Source organism: Thermobia domestica, chromosome 9 (genome assembly GCF_964235325.1).
Source record: "Thermobia domestica chromosome 9, izTheDome1.hap1.1, whole genome shotgun sequence".
NCBI lineage: Eukaryota > Metazoa > Arthropoda > Insecta > Zygentoma > Lepismatidae > Thermobia > Thermobia domestica.
The window spans coordinates 44,413,953-44,434,438 of NC_137462.1; positions in this window are offsets into that span (position 1 = coordinate 44,413,953).

A 20,486-nucleotide genomic window follows, 5' to 3' on the forward strand; every position below is an offset into this window, starting at 1 on the left:
GCTGTTCATGGTTGTTACCTATTCTCAGCACAGAAGTTCAGTAGTGGATCTTGCCCGGGGCCGGGGGAGACTTAGCTCCAATACTTTTTTGAGTGACAAAAATAATTTAAGCTATTTATATATTTATATAAATATATAATTATATTTATATATTTTTGGAAGTTTATATAAACTCATCATATACTATCATAGTTTGGGTTCTGGTTGTCCCCCTCCCCCAATTTTTACCTTCTAGATCCGCCACTGCCGAAGCTATGTGATGTAAGATGTAGGCCTACAGTAGAATCCGAACCACCGTAATGAGTTCAAATTTCAAGTCTCCCTCACCGGGATTCGAGCCCGGGTTAACGAGTCTTGAGAGTATTTTTTATTATTATTATTTTCTCAAAACCTGATTCGCTGGAATTTCTCTTGTTTGTTTTTTCTTAATAAGCCCAGTGATTAATTTATTAAATTACATTGAGTGTGTGGCAAATTAAGTCTGAACAATATTAGATTAAATACAAATTACCAAAAATTTCATTTTTTGGTTTTTAAAATAACTTATCACTTAACTCAATAACACACAAGAAGTTGTTTATATTGATTACACGATTCCATTTACCCATTACCAGATAAGATATTATAGTATTATAAATCACACTAAATATGAACGACTGATTGAACTTTGAAATTTTTACATAGGATATTTCAAACATTGCGTTTTTAAAATATTATAAATTTTTTTTTTATCTTTTATCGCCATAATTTCATTATAAGAACTTACATAGACGCACGCTTTGTTCTCTATCCCGAGCCTTTATGATAAAGCATTTTAAATCACTTTATAGTTGGTTCATCTTGTCCACGAGAAGCTGTCTTCAATTTGATACATTAGGTTTACTATTAAAGTATATTACTTCAGTACCGTTTGAGGTTGATAAGTGACAGTATAATACAGTTGTAAACACCTTAATACAGCTTACGTTAGTAGCCGTGAGCATCATTGAAATTGTTAATGCGGTCTAATGTTTGATGAGTTGAAGACCTCTGATATGGAGTAGCTATATATGGAAACTAAGTGCAAATAAACTGATAATGATCCATTAAAGCTATTTCTTGAAACGATATCTTGTGTACTGTTAGTTTGATAAAGAAAGAAGGCTATTCCTGAGAATAGAGAAGCAATTCCAGCAGGATACATCTGCTGACAAGGGAAAAGAAAATAAATAGATAAGAAGAAGACATCGCACAAATCGTAATTCACTAGAAGCCAATTAATCCGAACTAATTGGAACCGATGCCTGTTCAAGTTAGCAAATGTTCAGATTATCAGAAATCAGTGCTGAGGGAGGGAATTTCACACAGAGGGTTAAAGTAGTCCTGGAAAAAAAATTATAATCGTTATTGAGTACGATTGGAAGTTTGTCCCGAGGGAAATTTCGTAGCTCCGGGATGAAATTCTTCGACCCACCCCATGAAATCATCACTATCAGAAATTATTAACATTATAACCTTTGGTGTTAGATTCAAGTTTTTAAGACTTTTGATTTTTTTTATCTGATCATTAGTGAAGTGCTTTTTCTGCTTTTAAAAGTAAGTACCTAGTTTATATGTAACTGATTAAAAACTTTAAGGTTTTTTTTTTTCTTTGAATTTCTTGTATGGTATTTCGAGTTTTATTGCACACAATAATATTACTGATACAGAGACCTACTGGATGTTTGAACACTTCAGATGTATGAACTGCACTTTATATATTATTTTTAATAGTAAGAGCGAAAAATGTGCAATATGCATTGAATATATATATTATACCTTTTAAATAAAATTTAATAGATAATATAACAAGTGAAATAGTACCGACTGTGGACTTATTACCAAAAAAAAAAAAAAAAAAGATTTAATACTAAGAGTAAGAACACAGATTCTACGTACATTCTTCATTTCCCGATATTCGGTTCGGATTATTTGAAATTTTGAATTAACAGAATTCGGATTGGTATTTCCTGAGATGCATTATTCAATGATGGCAAGAACGGGAAAAAATGAGAGTTAAATTATATTAAATTGTTTATTTTGAAAAATACAAGATTTGAAATTTTGAAAATTATAAAAAAGTTTATATTTGAAAATTATCTTGTATCCCTTTTCCAGATGCATTTTTGATGAAAATTATATGATTTTAAAATATAAAAAATTATCATTTTTTTAACATTTAACATTGACCAGTTGCATTTGTGAAAAGTGTGCAGTATGTTGAACCTTCATATCACTTCTGCAGAAATAAAGATAATTTATTCCTATTATCAGCTTCAATTTATATCGTCAAAGGTTCTTAAATAGTCTCTCCAAGAGGTCGCATTATTATGGCATGAATATGAAATCAGTAAATTGTATAAGTTAATATAAACACATGATAAAAGTAAACATGTTAGTAGTATTAAGATGGTTCGATTGAAATGTCCGTAACAGTGGAATTAGGATATGAAATATTGCCCCTCCCCATATTCATCCAACCTATTACCACATGACATTATTTTCTTCCCAGAAATGAAGCTTCTACTCAAAGGATGCCATTTTGACAGTAGGGATGACGTCATTTTCGAGGTTGTACTATGCCAAACTGCAAATTTTTACAAAACGGGCTTACGAAAAGTGATGAACGACTGGCAAAAATGTGTCTCTAGGCACGATGACTCCAGATGCGCATGAGACGAGTCGAGACAGAATTTTCCTGACAAAATTCGAGTCGAGACACAGCTCTTCCAATAGAGAAGAATACATTTTTCGAGTCTAGAGATCACTTTTACAGCACATTTTCGAGACAAGTCAGTCTCAAATCTTGTCTCGTGCGCATCCCTAACGGTGACTACATAGAGAAAGACTAATACCATCATAGTGTCAGAGTTCTTCAGAACGAATTTCTTCTAGGTGATTGCACGATTTTTTTATATCTCCTGGCATGTGTTCCTATTAACTTATATAGTTCGAGTTCGGCGCTATTCATTTACCTACTTGGTACAACTGCTAAGAACTGGCCACACATCCAATATTTCAACAATTAACTATCTAACCATCACGTTTCTAAGACAACATCCCCAAGTATAGTTCTTATTTTGTCCTGGCCCGCCAGCAATGTATTACACTGTAAATTGGCCATCAGAAGAGTTGCACACGAGGCAAGACAAGACTGAATTTTCGTGACAAAATTCGAGACGAGACAGAGCCCTTCCAACATATTTTTCGAGACATGACACCTATCACCTTCACGACACAATTTCGAGACGAGACAGTCAACCTCCCATTACCTCCCGTTGGCTGGTTGGTTGGATCAGAGTTCTTCATCCATTTCAACACCGAGGCTGTATTAGACGATGGTCTACAATTTAACGTGGGATCCGAACCACATGAGCTCCCAGAGTACATAATATCTAATATGGTCTAAGTTAGTTCACTAAGTCAGAAATAGATTTAATTTGCATATTAATAAAATAAGTGAGTAAAGATGAGAATCATATGAGTTCACTCCGGCTCTGAACTATTCATGCCTATACCTAAGTAGGTACTTTTGCAAAAAAAAAAAAAAAAATACTTTTCATTTCAATAAATCACTTATATTCACCTATATTGGGTTTGTAATGTATAGGAAATGATTTTGCACGGAATTTCGGAGTATTTTATGAATTCCAAAAATTATTAGAACAAAACAATACTTAGAATTTTTGCTTTAATTGTAATTTAATAATAATAGAAAATATAATAATAATAATAATAATAATAATAATAATAATAATAATAATAATAATAATAATAATAATAATAATAATAATAAAAGAAACATTAATAAACTTATAAACAACTATAATCATAAGTACATGTATAATCTACAGAATGTGCATTTTCTTTGAATAATAAATGGAAAATTTACGTTTGTTTATCAAGATAAAATATGTATACAGTACAACCCCTCAAATCCGAACACCGGAAATCCGAAAACCCGGCAAATCCGAACACGTTCTCAGGAGAGAAAAAATAACTACAGCTGGAAAATGAAAAAAATAGATTTAATCACACAAATTTAGTCTTTTTAAGGTTTTAACATTTTTAGACAATGCTTATTCAAAATCGTTATCTAACTATATTCTTACAAGAAGACAGTTATAGATATGCGACAATCATTTTGGACATGAGTGTACACCCGCCAGTCAAGGTCACTGCCCTTTCGACCACTGGCCACCCTGTCTAACCTCAGTCGTTGTTTTACCGCCAATTCAGTGACGAAATAAGTACGTAATATTATTTCCCGGGTAATTCGAACCCCCCCCCCACCCGAAATCCGAACAGGCTTCAGCCCCAATTAGTTCGGATTTGAGGGGTTGTACTGTATCTCCTTTCTATCGAACAGACTGATTGAAGACCTATGGTGGAAGCTTTAAAAGAGTTACAAAATTACCTCTATTTCACTTACCAGAATAAGTTCTCACTGCATCTAATAAAAATAATTTTAGAAGTTCACATGATTTATGGTAGTTCTTTTTTTTTTTCTTCTTCTTTTAACCAGCCAACCCTGGCTGTAGATAGATTGACAAATTGTATTTACCTTGTTAGTTATTTAAAGGTAATAAAGACCACAGGATGCAAAACATTTGATTCATTATTGTACTTATGCAGAGTCAAAACATAAGATAATAGTTTATGAAACGAATAAACAATACATGTCTGTATTCATACCCTAGTTAAAGGTCACCTGTACTATCAGAAGGCTTAAACGATAGCTGAAAGTAAGATTACAATCAGTATATAAACTTATTTACATGTTTTAGGAATTGACTATAACTTCTATTATACTCATATTTCACAAATGGGACTTTGATATTGGAATCTGTGTGTCCCAAATAACATAATATTCCACTTAGGTGAGAATAGCAAAATTTGCACATTCTTGGTTTTCGCATTGGACCGACGATAAGAATTTTAATAAGTCAAGACAAAACGTATCATTGAAGTTAAAATAATTCAACAAATTAATATCAAGAAAGAATCAATATTAAAGGAATGGATTTAATGATCGTTAATTAGAAACTAGAAATTAGAAATTTTTAGAGATTTTCAGTAAATTGCATATTCTCAAGATGATTGTTGGATCAAAATCGAGTTCGGTCAAGTGTCAATACAAGACGGTTATGATTAGTGCAAGAAGGATCACATCTATGATCACTTTTAGTTGACAAAGTTATTGTTATCGCACTGCAAAAAATACAGAAACTACTTTTAGACACAGTAGGACACTGTACACATTAACGACACTCTTTGAACACCCCTCAGATGACACATATTCACCCCTTGTAGATACTGTGTTGTCCAAGTATGTCCCAGATGTAGGGTCTATGCACAAAATGTGCAAAATGTATTCATCACTTTGTTTTCGAACTGTTTGCCGAGAAGTGTTTTAAATATGCCATACTAGATACTGTTTTCGGAGAATGAACGCATTTGGACACGCAAAGCACACTTTATAAACACACACTTGATATATTTCATCCTCAACATCTGTACTAAAAGTGTTTAAATGTTGTTTTATTTTTTACGTTGTAGAATTACTCACTTATTATAGTGTCTGAGCTTCGATTTAATATTCAGATCACTGAAGCTGTATTCTGTCTCAGAAATAGCGATAGTCAATGAAAAATTGATCCATGATTCACTGACCCACCACCCTCTCTGACCCACCAACCACCAAAACCCATCGTCATCAACTCTGACCCATGATCCACGCTTTCCTCTCCACTGACTAAAGAGTTTACACTTACACTGTAAAAAATAAAAGTAATGAGTAGATGTTTACCTGCCAAAAAAAAATATGGGCGAAGTCATGAAAAAACAACCGCCAACAAATGTGGGCACTGACCTCTAATTTAATGTCGTGAGAGGATAAACTGCAGTTGCGAGATGCCAGAAGTTTTCCGTTCGCAATCGAAGGCGGAAACTTGTTGGAATCGCTGCCGCATTCTGCAACAAAGTATCGTTCAACCGTTGAATAATGGTGTCACGGAAAAACTTGGGCATTATTTGGCCTCTAGGTCTATGGCTATGCCCTACCTCCGTTTGCCGTTTCCAGGATTGTACCAGCACATGACATATCGCGGAGCTACATTGATTGTTATTATGCTATTTTTGTATCCTCTATATACTCTACAGTTGTGGTTTCAATCCGATAGTGGCCACGTCCTTGGTATATGTGATCCCGGGTTCGATTACCAGAGAGACACAATTGAACGGATTATGGTGGTTTGGGTTTCATCAACCAATTCATGTCTCATATAACCTCTGTACACAAATTAAACATAACTTTCTTACAAGGCTGTCTATATTCTTTATTATAAATTAACAAGAAATGTTACAGTTTTTTATAAAAATATCTATGTAACCTCTGTGTTGAAAAGGTAAGCCAAATTTCAGTAAGCAAACAAACAAACAAAAAATCAAGAAACAAGAACGTTTCCTCTTGGTTATTTGATTACATACGCGTTTTCGACGCGGGAGACATGGGTTCGATTCCCAGCTCATGTGGTTCGAATTACACGTCAAGCTGTAGTTTCAAGTCTCATAATTGCTGAAAAGGATGCTAAACTCAAATTCAATACTAACCAACAAGAAACAAGAATTAAGGCGATCTCGTCTCGAAAAGATGTCGTGAAAGTGGTACCTCGTCTCGGAAAGTATACACAGAGAAAAATTCGTTCTCCGGACATCGGTATATTGTTCAAATATACGGTATCCTCTTGCTTACTATAGAAATCAGTACAAAGCATACGTTATCCTATGCTACATAGGCACTGTCCTTAGATGTTACATCATGCCGTTGCAGGATGTCTGACATCTAACAGTTTTCCGTATATCACATGCATATACTTATGTTACCTTCGTCAACTATATGTTATATACGTCCATTTGTATGTGAGATCCTAATTTGAGCAAAAGTTTATTACCATTTAAAACTGCATTGAAAGTCAAGGTAAAAATCATGAATAAATCGAACTTTCACTGTTAGACAAATCGCAAACAGAAGAATACAGTTTAGACTGGTTTACGATTATCCAAACACAGCCGTGGGGAAGAGTTACAAGCCAAGAAAAAAAATCAATTTGATGATAATAAAGAAGAGAATATGAAGATAAGATGGAAGTTGGATGGAGTAAAGAAACAGTGTGTGCCAAATGCATTTGAAGTTTCCGAAATGGTTGAAAATTTAAGATTTATTAAATGTCAACCAAATGTTATTTACAAAGTCCTTCGCGCAATAAATGAAACAAAATTTTGTTGATTCTGTAAAAAAGAAAAAAATCAAATCAGAGCAAATGAAGATCTCCAAATTCTTTAAGTAAAAACAGCTAATTGAGGTTCTGACTCGTGTATGTGGTTTTGTGTGATAATTCAGTGTTTTACTGTATTTAAATATGTTTCCCATACAACGTGTGCTGTAATTTATCTGAGAAAAAATGCACGTTTGTTTCTTTGCGGTATTGGATTATGCTGCAACTAATATGCTACTTTAAATGTAAAATCTACTACATATTATTATTATTATTATTATTATTATTATTATTATTATTATTATTATTATATTATTTCCATGTAGAGGACACAGAAGGATTAAATGCAGGGTATATGGGACGAAGTCCCCAGCTAACCGAAGGTTACTCAGTAATAAAGAGATTGTCTATAGGACTTCCGTATATTCAACCTTAACACCCGAAAATTACATACAAATTTTAAATTGCTGTGAGTCCTCCCGGTCGTGGTTCGGAGTCCACTTTAATAGTAGGCCCTGTCCTTCATAACCTCGTCGTTGAATAAAGATGTAAAACACAAACTCATTATTTGAGAGGAGGAGTAAGTTTATTGGCTTACATGACCGTCGTTTTCAGCTTTCTAGATCAGAGATCGTTACGTCTTATTTTAGGTTAGGTCACCAATTGCCTCACGATGGGAGTTTATGTCGAACACTTTGGTATATGAGGTTAAATGTAACGAATGGGCTACAATACGAGAATGGCTAGGTAACACGAAATATTAACTAAATTTTTGTTCTTTTAAATCTTAATTTGTCTCTCGAAGAACAAAAACTTCGTCAAGATGAGTACACACAAACGAATCATAGATTCCATCTTTGTGAATGTGAGTTCGTAACAAGTTACATTATGTCTATGGACAGGGCCGGATTTAGGGGGTGCACCGGTGAACTCCTCTTTATTATATATATACACTATCTAAAATGAGAAGCTAGCACTAAAAATAACAACACTTTCCGAAACTTTCTGCCGTCATGTTTCCGCTTGGAGCTTAAAAGAAAGGAGTTTTGCAAAAGCAATAGCTTAGGTCAATTTTCTGAAGGTTGAAGGAAAAGGATTCACCAAACAATGCAATATAACATTTGACAAGTAGGGAAGAAAACAGAAGCCAGGAAGAGAGAACACTTTTTCCTGTATATGACTTGCGACTCTCTTTACAATATCCCCCGCCCCCCGTTCTATGTATCAGGTGTAAAGAATATTGTCACATGTCACTTTGAAGAGTTTCAATGAGACTGGTTATTTTGGTAATTATGGTGCACCCCCCTCAGAAAATCCTGGATCCGACCCTGTCTATGGACAATCTCGACAACATTCTCTTTATCCTACATAATTGTTGGATGTTCAGGATTTTACTTCAAGAAGATAAACAAACGCTTTATTGTCACAATTTTATCAACTTGCCTACGAACTCCGACAACTTTCATTCCTTGTTTCACCAGTTCCCGAGCGATGGCAGCACCAATTACGCTACTTGTCCCGGTCACCAGCGCCACTCTGCGTGACCAGCGGTCCATGGTATAACTGAACTGAACGTTGATATCAACAAGCAAGCAGCAAGTAATATACGATCTCCAGGGATAAAGCAACATTCACAACAAACAGGCTGAAAAGGTGACGTAATGGTTACATCATAGCTTAATTGCAAGGAAGGAAGTGCATAAAGGGCGCTTAACTCCATATAAACACGCACACAGCGGCCATATTACTACCTTCTAAGCTTTAAAAATGTCACAATTGGTTTAAAATGCAGTCAGCTGTTTAATTCCTCATTTTTTAGACTTCAAACTATTTTATGCCTATGTATCGGAAGTCTTATAGAATGGTTAGTCTGTTTGTCCACAGGTACAAGAGCAGAAATAGTATTAGATAGTGATTAATTTTTCTTTACCTTTTTCTTTCTTTTTTCTTTTTCTTTTTCTTTTCTTTTTCTTTCTTTTTTTTTTTACAATCGATTCAGAGTCCAAAGACAGTTTTCATCTCCTCTATTAATATCTATCCAAATCAGAAGTAGTAGAATTAGGTATGGTTTTAAATTTCGCGTTCCTTTCAGCAGCGATGCTATATGCGACGTGGACGTACAACTAAACATGGGATCCAAACCACATGAGGTTCCCTTCGGGAATCGAACCCAGGTTTCCCGCGCCACAGGTGCGTATGCTATATACATAGCCACTAGGGAACTAAGAAGAAGTAGAAATCAACCTTTTCCAATTTCAACATTGATCACCACAGAACATAAAAGGTATTAGACAGTGAAAAGGGATTTTTCGGAATCAGTTTAGCGTCCCATTACTCTTTCTTTCTACTAAAGCCGGAAGTGGTAGAAAGGATGAGGGGTTATTTTGGCTCAGAAAATTTCTTTTAAAAAATAAAATAAAATGAGTACTACAACAATTCTAATTACCCGTGTTAAATATAGAACATACCGATGCCATAAATAGCTATTTTGTTTCATGCTATCCATATTTGCGTTTGTTTTATGAGTCTTAAACTCAAGTAGTTGGAAGATTTTTCAGAAAAATCGCTGATTTTTCGTTAGTCTCGTGTTTGTTAAACTATGAGCGCAGTACTGATACATTTTCTTATTTATATAACATACTGAGCATGTAACGACACATAGATATATAAGCAACAAAGTTTATCATGATTGCGCTCATAGTAAGAAAAAGAAAAGAAAGAAAAGTAAAAGCGTATAAGCAGGTACAGTAGTTGCTACACTGTCATCATGTAGCGGAAAGTTGCCTGTGAAGACAAAACGAAACCGCATTTGATGACACGGAGAGAAAGAAGGTGCATGTAGTGATTATAGTACAACAACAAAAAGCACTGTAGTAACTTTGTGCGAAGTTGTAGAGATCTGTGTGTGGTGCAAAACACTAAAGAGTCAAGGGAGACTTATTTCAAAAATGCCACATTTCTTAGAAAGCAAGTAACAGCATATCGCAAATGAATCGAATGAATCACGACTGGTTACATGTATTAGGTGGGTGATTGAAGCTGTCAACGGTTTAATCAAGCGGTGGAAAGCTCTAAGATAGGTAATGCCGATAGTGATGAGCGCAAGAGTCTTGGTCTTGCACTTTTTCCGAGAGTCTTGCATGCAAGACCAAGATCAAGAACAGGAATATCGATGCAAGACCAAGACCAAGACCAAGGGATGCAAGACCAAGACCATACCTACAAGACCAAGACCAAGATCAAGACTCTTGCGCAAGAGTATTGCACAAGTAGCGATGCTTCTTGAAGTATTTTATGGAATGTAAAAAGGGTGAAAAATCATCACATCTTTCACTTGAATTTCTTGGCTTCAGTAAAAATGCCGCTGTAGTGAATATGTTCCCAGTAGATTATGCAATTTGTGTGAGTCGATCTGCTCCTGTAGCATATAGCTACAGTATTTCATTTTCTGAATCGGTTGTTTGCGTTTTCTGTAGTTATTACTCGTTTTCAAGCCATACAGGTGTCATTCAAATCAAAGCTTGTTGCACATCAAGAAATGTATTATTGGTGCTGGATTACGATGCGTTCCTGCGTTTCTAAACGATGAGAATTACTTATCGGGAAATCAGACACTATTCTATAGGGGTGTGTTATCTGGAGTAAACTTAATCCTTTGACCTTCAAGCTCGTAAAGTTTGTCGACTCGTCCTAGGATAATCTCGCCTTCGGTTCCAGGTTCGATTCCCGGTGGGGACACCCGGTCGAAAAAGTGTAAAAAACTTTTTCAGGCCAGTCATCCTGATTGAGGTTTTCCTGGGTTTTCTTCACTCACACCAGGCAAATGCCGGGGTGGTACGTAACTTATAGGTCCCAGACCACTCCCTTCCCTTTCCCCTGATAGTGTGCTCGCCGAGGGACGTCATCCCTCATACGTAACGTGCTAAATGGTCATAGATACCGAAAGCCCAGAAATCTAAATCCTAATACCAATCGTCCTGGGATAAATATACCGAAAGAGGGATTTTTCATCCTTCAGCTGCTTTGCTTCATGCAGTCTGCTGACGAAACGCCACAAACGTCCAGTAAGAAGGAATCTGCAAAATGAAAACTGCAAGTGGCGAGCGCAAAAAGTAAATTTCATGCGTGGTTCGAAGATTTCTTTAAACCTGGTTTGATTATAATAAATATTATTTTAACTGTTTCTCTCTTTTTTGGCCAATATTGTTAAACATACCATCATCATAGCTATTCTGCCATTATTGGCAGGTCACTTGCTGCAACTGAGAAGTTTCGATGTACGGTGGTTCTCAGCTAGTCTCTTCGTCTTGACGTAGCAATTTTCGGTTTTAATAACTTCCTTATCAACTACAGTCTTCTTCGCCCTCTCCCTTACTATTCTTGCACCATACCCTCTAGAATGTCCATTATAATACAGTTCCTCTTCAGCCAATGTCCCAGCCTGTTCCTCTTCCTCTTCTTAATTACGTCTAAAATTCTTCTTTTCTCCGCTTCTGCTACTATTTCTAACACCTTCTCATTCCTTTTGCGTTCAACCCAGCTAATTCTCTCCCTTTTTCTCCATGCTCACGTTTCGAAAACCTCCACTTTTTCATCACTTTTGCGTAATGTCCATGTTTCTGCCCCATAGATTACATATTGAAATCAGTAAACCAGTCTCAATATTTAATTGGAAGTTTGTTCATTACAAAGATTAGCTAATCGAGATTGAAAAGACAAAAATCTTACGCCTTTAGAATTTAAAAATAATTTTGCAATTCATGGTATTTCAGTAATCAGTGCCGTCTTGATTTTCTTTCATGTGTCTCAGGGGCATATGATATTTTAATCACGCTCGACCATAGCCATAGGAGTTAAATCCTCGGTTCTGATTGGTTGAAGTTATCCGTTTCTCCCCATATAACATAACTCTTTTATCATTAATACTCATTTGCCCTTCTAGTAATATATAATGCATAAAAAGTGATTTACTTCCGTTACGAAACATAGCTGAGCAAGCGAAAGCGAGCGACCCCATGATAATACCACGTGACTAGGGACGTACGCAGGGGGTGGGTCATGGGTCCGGTTCCCCCGAAATTTCAACTTTTGTGTAAATTTAGCCTAATTTTAGGGACAATTTTAGGAATTTTAATATAAAATATCCTCGTATTGAGTTTGGACGCCCCGAAATAAATCCCTGGTACGCTGCTGCACATGACATTATGTCATATCCGGCTGTGCAACTTTGATGTAAATCTAACGTCACTCATTCCTTGTGACCAACTTAAAACAGTTGCCTAGCGTAGTGCGTAAAAGAAATATGCATCTCAGGGATAGCCTCTCCAGTTTTGGAACCAGTGGAGTATTGGATCTGTTAAAAAAAATAAAAAGATTCGAAACGTTGTGATTTATTTTATAAGTAGTGAAGCGTGGGCACCCATTGGAAAAAATTAAAGGCCATTGCCTATGTTGTACACGATCATCATACACGAAGGTAATCTATATTACTTTTAGAAACAAATATTATATTTCCGTTACTATTAGTGCACTGTAGAATTTATTATCCCTTATATCCAGAGTAAAATTTACTTATGAAAAGCATAAAATTTATTAAAAGCAAGACTTGCTAGACTCTTGCAAGCAAGACCAAGACTGTGTGTGCAAGACCAAGACCAAGAGTTCCAGTGGAAGGCCACCCCGGTCTTGCTCTTGGTCTTGCATTTGCTCATCACTAAATGCCGAAGACACAGATACACATGATTGGCGGTTTTTTTTCGAATTATTGTGCTATGTGGAATGCTTTTCGACCTTCTCGTATCTCAGGTGATACGGAAGATGAGATCATCACCGAACGAATGCTAACCTTGGTGAACCAACCTAATAATTTACAAATACTAGTAGAATTCGCAAACTAGAAAAAAACGCAAGAGTATTTGTCACAAGATGTCCGCTGACACTTCAATGGACTTTCCGAGATTGACCATTCAGGAGTCGCGTGATATGAGGCTTGGGGTGTATCAAATAAAGCAAGCCAAGCCATACAGAGGAGCATTTGAGTGATTTGGGTCGTTATTAATTATTTGTTCAGAAAGAGCGCAATGATATTTTTCGTGTCCAACCACAATCACGTTACATGTCTTCCAAAGTATACAACGCATGGATCCAATACCACAATGATGATTCACCGCCAATTCATGGCTAGTATTGCGAATGCAAGGTTGGTGCATGGGTGGTTGGGTGTTGTGCACATATAGCCGCTGTATTATGGTATTTGGATTATCAAAGATATTTACGAGCATCAGGCCCTTGTTTACTTCCACACGCCTCCTATATCATGAATGCTGACGTTTCTTATTGGTCTCTAAGTGCAGGAAGCTATGGCGATGGGTCGGGCTAATTACTGCGTAGTTTTCACATAGTTTATTTGGCTATTCTACAAGCCACAGCAATGTTTTACGTTTTTGAGATTTGTTGTACTAAGAATGTTTCAGTGTATTCAGCTATGTTATAAACTTTTACCTTTATTTTTTATATACTAGCGATCCTTGTAGCGATATTTTCAGTCGTCTAGGGTATCCGGAGACCCTAGTAACTGATAACGCCTCGGTTTTTGTATCAGAGTATTTTCGAAGTTTCTCTTTGGATTGGGTATTAAACATATAAGAATTAGCACATACCACCCAGAGGCGAATCCAGCGGAAAGATTCATGAAAACTCTGAAATCGGTGATGAGAGCTTATTGCTCAGATAAACAAAGGTCAAATCTTATTCCAGAACTCCAATATTCTTTAAACATCTGCGAACATTCAGGACTGAAAGGTGTTCCAATGGACCTTTATTGTGGACGTCCGAATTTTACACCATTAGAAAACCGTTGTCACACTCCAGATCTTAATCTTGAGGTTAAATCAGGTAAGGAGTTATGGCAGAATGCCTTATCCAATATGGAAAAGGCTTGGAATAAGAGGGAAAAACTTATGATTAAACGTAGACGACCGCTTGTTATTCAAATTAATGACAGAGTTTTGGTTAGAAGTCATGTAAAATCATCCATAGGAGAAATGATATCTAAGTCGCTTAGCGACAAGTAGATCGGACCTTTTGTGATTAGGAGATTCCTTACACTCAATACTCTTTTGGTATCTAATAAAGATGATGACAAAGAGTCATACAGAAGGGCTCATGTTTCCGATGTAAAGAAATATTTTCAGAGAAGAAACCAGAACGATAGTAGCACATAAAAAGACAACAATGCTCAATATTAACTGTTAAAATTAGTGTTTTTGTGTATTTGAATGTACTTTATCTTTGGCCAAAGATAAAACTTTTAATAAGAATATAGATAATTTGAGATATATTTCAAATAAAAATTTTAGAAAGATGTTATAAATAAAACTTTTATTGGTATTTTATATATGAAAAGAGACGTTTAAAATGTTAATTATAAATAATAATTTACTAGTCAAAATAATGAACTGAAAAATTATAAAGAGTAATAAACATTCAATGTTTTTTTTCTAGTCTTTAAGAGAAATATCTAATAATTGCAAAATATTAATGAGAATTTTATATTCCTAGCTATGACTGTGTATCCTGAATTTACGATGCTCCCAGATTTGTCTTTTTCCCTCAAGGCGGGGCAAATTGTAACAAAAGCTACTACTGAATCCTGGATTTGGAAGAGAATCGTCATAGAAGCAAATAGAACCAAATAGAAACAACTTATACTGTTTAATGTCAAAAAATGTTGTAACATCCTTTTTTATTTTTGAAAAAGAAGTAAAAGTTAAAACTTCGACAATTAAAAGAATTGTAAGAAAAAGGGGAAAATGTTAATAGTATTTCCAGACGGCAACACTGTTTTCTTCTTTCCTTGAAGCGAAGCGGACTCCCATCCGGTGAGTTACCTTCGGCATTGCCACAGTGTGTCGATGCTGCTTGAGGCTTGTATAACCATGAGGAAGCGTGGATTCGCTGCACACCACGAGTTTGTTCTTTCGCTGTGTTAGGTACTTCGTTTGACTTTTGCTTAGTGCATATAAAGGAGACCAAGTTTTATAATTATCAGTAACGAATATATCTGGACTCTTGTCAATGTTAGGGAAATGTTTTCGCAGATGTGTTGTTAGTCTCTTAGAGTGCTTCCTTTAATCAGGTTATATATCCGCTGTTCGATAAGTACGAAGTTATCTAGACCGTTTTTAAATTACTCAGCCGTTTTTTGACAAAAATCTCAGCTCGATCCTTAAGAACGAATTTTTGCAGCAGTCGAAGAAAGAGGAAAACGTTTTGTTGCCTGGAAATACTATATTATTTATTAGCATGAGAATATTGGAAAATTGAAATTAATGTTGAAACTTGGCGGGATCAATCCCAGTGTTACATTGGTATGACTACATGGCGTGACCACTTGTAACATTTGATTTATAATTGATGCAAAGCTAATCTAAATTGAATTTTTAAAAGAGAAAGAAATTAAAAAGATAATAGTATAAAGATTAAGATTAGGTGGAGGTACCCTCCCCCTCAGATTTCTTATATCAGTAACTATTGAGAGTTGCATAAACTGTCCTGTTGCATATATGAAAAATTCATCGGTTCTGTTAAATGTAATGCGCAAACGCGTTTTGTAAAATAACTGAACTTATTTTTCCTCGCAACTAAAGAGCACAAAGGTTTAATGTTGCCAACTGTCTTATACGCAAGGCATATTTCAAGACCTAAATGCGAAAAGTGTAATTTATCCTGGAATAGAAAAACACAAGAAAATATCCAATAGCTTCCACACATCACATTCACTTATGTGCACTGCACAATTTAGCCTTATCTAATAAAAAGAGTAATTTCTTGAAATAATCAAAAGAACATTTAATTTTCAAACAATTTATTATAATTTATCAAAGTTATTATTTTGCAGGAGGAGAGAAGATTTCTAGTTAGGTTAATTTTCTTTCACAAACAAAATTTTAATGTAGTAATATATCAAATTGCAAATGGTAAAGTTCCACTGTTACCGTTGCTTGAAATTTCAAAAATATCAACTTTAATAATCTTTAGTTCGGAATTCATTCACTCAGTTTTTAATTTTTAAAGTAAGTACCTTTATCATTTAATTTATTATCACTCTCATTCAACATTCAGTGCAGTGTACATCCAACTAATATCTACAAAAAATTTTTAAATCAATACTTGCCAAAACTCAGCAGTTACGTACTTACTTCCGTGTTATAGGAGAAAATGTTTGCCTATTTTGACTCAACTCACATTCAACTCTTTCACACAATTATTTAAGTATATCTTTTAAATCAGAACTTTCAAAGCAATTAATAATTTTTAAGGATCTATTGTGCACGACTCATTTTAACTAAAGTCAAATGAACCGGTTTTAATTTGCATATGGATTTTAATGAGTTGAATTTCAGTTTAGCGTCCCTTTCAGCAGCGAGGCTATATGAGACGTGGACCTACTGATTAACGTGGAATCCGAACCACATGAGCTCCCGCCGGGAATCGAACCCGGGTCTCCCGCGCCAAAGACGCGTATGCTAACCGCTTAGCCATGGAGGAGCTCTTACATATGGATTTTATTTCTTTTTATTTTTTTAATAAATTTATTTCAAGTAATTTTATGTTTCTCAACAAGTTTTTAATTTCTTACCCAAACAACAAAACCTAAATTTAATTTCCCCTTTATGTGAAGAAAGTATTTCTTGTATTTTCTAACCGTTTTAACTACATTCAATTACTCCCTTTTTTAACATTGTTGTCGTTTTTGAAGTTTATCGTTCTATATATTTTCTGGCTTAAAAAAAAAACATATTAGTTTTAAGAAATGACAATTCACTTTTTAAGAGTCTTAAACAGTTTTAAAAAAAGTTCACGCACAAAAATGCAAAAAGAGAGATTTAAAACAACTAAGTTTAACAAGAAACACCCGTTTTTCAACGTGAGTCAAATTACATTATCTACGTCTATCTTTCTCTTATCCTTATCAGTTTTAACTAATAGTTTATAACGACAAATTTAAGCACCTGATTTTTTAATCTCGAATATTTAAATTGCATTAAATTCATTAAGCAAGTTTCATTCTAGGACAAAAATTAACCTTTCTTAAATCGGTCTTGTCAAATTAATCCCTTTGTTTAACCTATTTGAAGAAGGCCTTTAAAGAATTTTTTTGTTAAAAAGAAGTAATTTCATCGTATTCAGTTTCAAGCTAATTTAGATTTTTAGTTATGTGTTACAACTTTAGGCACTCAATTTTTTTTCTTTCCGTTTTAACTCAACACCCACACACACAGCGTGACGGAAGCCAAAATCAAACTTCGTGTAACCAAAAACACTTAATAGAAGACCCATCTGCTCTTATCCGATGTTACTTTCCCTTATGAACAAACAACAGGTACGATGCTCGAAAGCCGCGGGGAAGAGAAGGCGTGGTCAAGCACACGAAGTAGTAATACTACTACTGCTGCCATCTCTTATTGAATAAGCAAAACATTACCACTTGCAATAAGATTCACAATAAACATTTTTTTTTAATATGTGACTACACGTCACAGTCCTTAGATAGCTTTGAAACTATAGAAGGTTCGATATATTTGAAAGTAAAGAAAAAGAGAAGATAATTAAAATTTGAAATTTTGAAGGTTCACGTCGCATACAAATACGACATTAAATTTATATAGTTGTTATTCTTTACAACGAATTATTTCTTGTTATCCCTTTTTGGAATTCAATAAAAATTATAAAAGAAGAATCTTGAGTGATAATTTCTGAGATTACATGTATGTATGTATGTGCTATTTTATTTCAGCCAATTTAATTGCACATTGTATTCAATTGAAGGTTGGTGGAATTTGATACTGATTGAACCAATAAAAGGTAAGGGTTGTTGGGGGATTGAGCTGAGATATCCACAAGAATCTTCAGATGACCCGCACCCAAAGCGCCCGATTGATGAAGGCTGGTTTAAATTTCTTTTTTTTTTCTTTTTTTAACTGACCGGATTCTTTACGGGCGCGTTATATCCTACTTTATAAATACAAAACTCATAATGTTTAACTCCTTAGGGTCAAACACCCCCTCCCCCTTTATGGATCCTCATCCTTTACTGCTTCTTAATGTTTCAATATTGATCTTCATAAAGTAAAAATGTTAGAAATAACGAGAATCTTTTTATTTATTTATTTATTCATTATCTCAAGAATAGGAGATCTACTTCCTCCCATAACTCTCTATTCAAACTGTAAACGATAGAAGTGAACAATTTTCGGTTCTAACTCGCCCTATTCTTTCTACTGACTGTGCTAGACTACAATTTCCAATTCCAATACTAATTTCCATATAGCAAAAACGGAGAGATATTGACAAATAGCTTTTCGATTTACCCTCAGCGCCCTTGGAATAAGTTTTATCTTCATTTTTTCTTTCTTCAAAACGGAAGTATTGGAAATATACATGCGTGATATAAGTAATTTAATTATTACTTATTTTTAATTATTCAAATTTATTACACTAGATTAAATGTATAAAATAAAGTACAGCAGCTTCTAAGGAATTAAATATTGTTCCATAAAAACAACAAAAGAATGCTACCTATTGAGATTAAATAACATTTTCAAAATGGCCACCTTCTTGTTCAACAATCTTGAACCATACCAGCAACACTTCTACAAACCTTTTGACACATTTTCACGTTAATTAAAAAAAAAAAAAATTGTCGGAGTTTGCTTCTTTTAATTCGTAATGGTTTTTGGTTTCAGGCTGTAACAAGATCTTTGAATACAAACTACATGGCCACTTAATTGATGCACGTCGCTCTATCCACTTGCCCTCAAAATGAACATTTAACCATTCCCAAATGCTTAACGCATAGTGGGGTAGTGCACCATCGTCTTGAAAATAAATGTCATTCTGATTTTGAACTCGTGGCCAGAATTCAGTTCGCAGCATGTGTAAATAATTATCTTGATTAACAGTGTCAACAAAGAATATCAGCCATAATATTCTCATTGAAGAAATTGCACCCAAACTGTCGTGTCTAAAATTTCGCCACATTTTTTTTCGGTATTCATGCAAACACATTGTATATCCACGACAAGTCGCGATTTACTTATTTATTTCTAACAATCATTCAAAAACTTATACAACAGTGGTATGAATCTTTGTTGTACTTTATTTCCTAATAATTCCGAGTGAGAAAAATATTTATTTCGTTTAAGAAAAAAGTAACATAATCCGTAAACGGGATTTACCGGATAATTCATTTCTATGTTTTAGTATTCGAGAAAGTCTTTCTCTTTCGCCCCCTCACTCTTTCGCCAGAGCATCTGCATCCTAGGAGACACAGAGATAAGACTAAATATTCTTTTTTTTTTCTTTTTAAAGAACTATTGATATTCAAATGTATTAATCCATACACTTTTGTTAATGTGACCTTTGATTATGAACCGAATCTTGAAAAGTTTCCTCTAAAACTTTGCCATTTATTCTTAGTCTATAACATATTCTTGTGGAGGATAATGTTTGTCTTCTATCGTTACAATGATTTAGGAGTATGTTCATTACGATGTGTGCAAGTTTTTGAAAGGAAATTGGATGCTCAAGATTTTTGAATGTCACTATAATTCTTTATTCGAGTTTCTGATATATGTATAGAATTCTTTGTCCATTATGAAATCACGCAAGAAAGTCCACATACGCGAATTTTCATTATATATTGACATATACCAAAATATAGTGCATCATCCTTACATTTTAACTCACTTCTCGCGGATGTTTTATTATTATTATTATTATTATTATTATTATTATTATTATTATTATTATTATTATTATTATTATTATTATTATTATTATTATTTGAAAGAAAGCCTAATCAGCAGAGCTACTCTACCAATTTTATTTACGAGGTGCTTGTTACTATACCAACCGACCATCTTTGTTCAAGAGTGGCATTTTCAATAGACATATACTTTCCTTCCCCAAAACTACGGCCACTTGGCTGCAGAAGAGAAGAAAACGTGTGCGGTGTTACTTCTTTCAAATACGGAATTTAAAAAATATATATACGTAGTTCCTATCTTAGGAGATACTGTCTTCGGTGACCCAAATGATCCATTCGTTTCGAAATTATTGGTGAAAATCAAAAAGAAAGAGGAATTAAAAATAAATATTCGTTTCCGTTCTGGTCACTGTACTTCCATC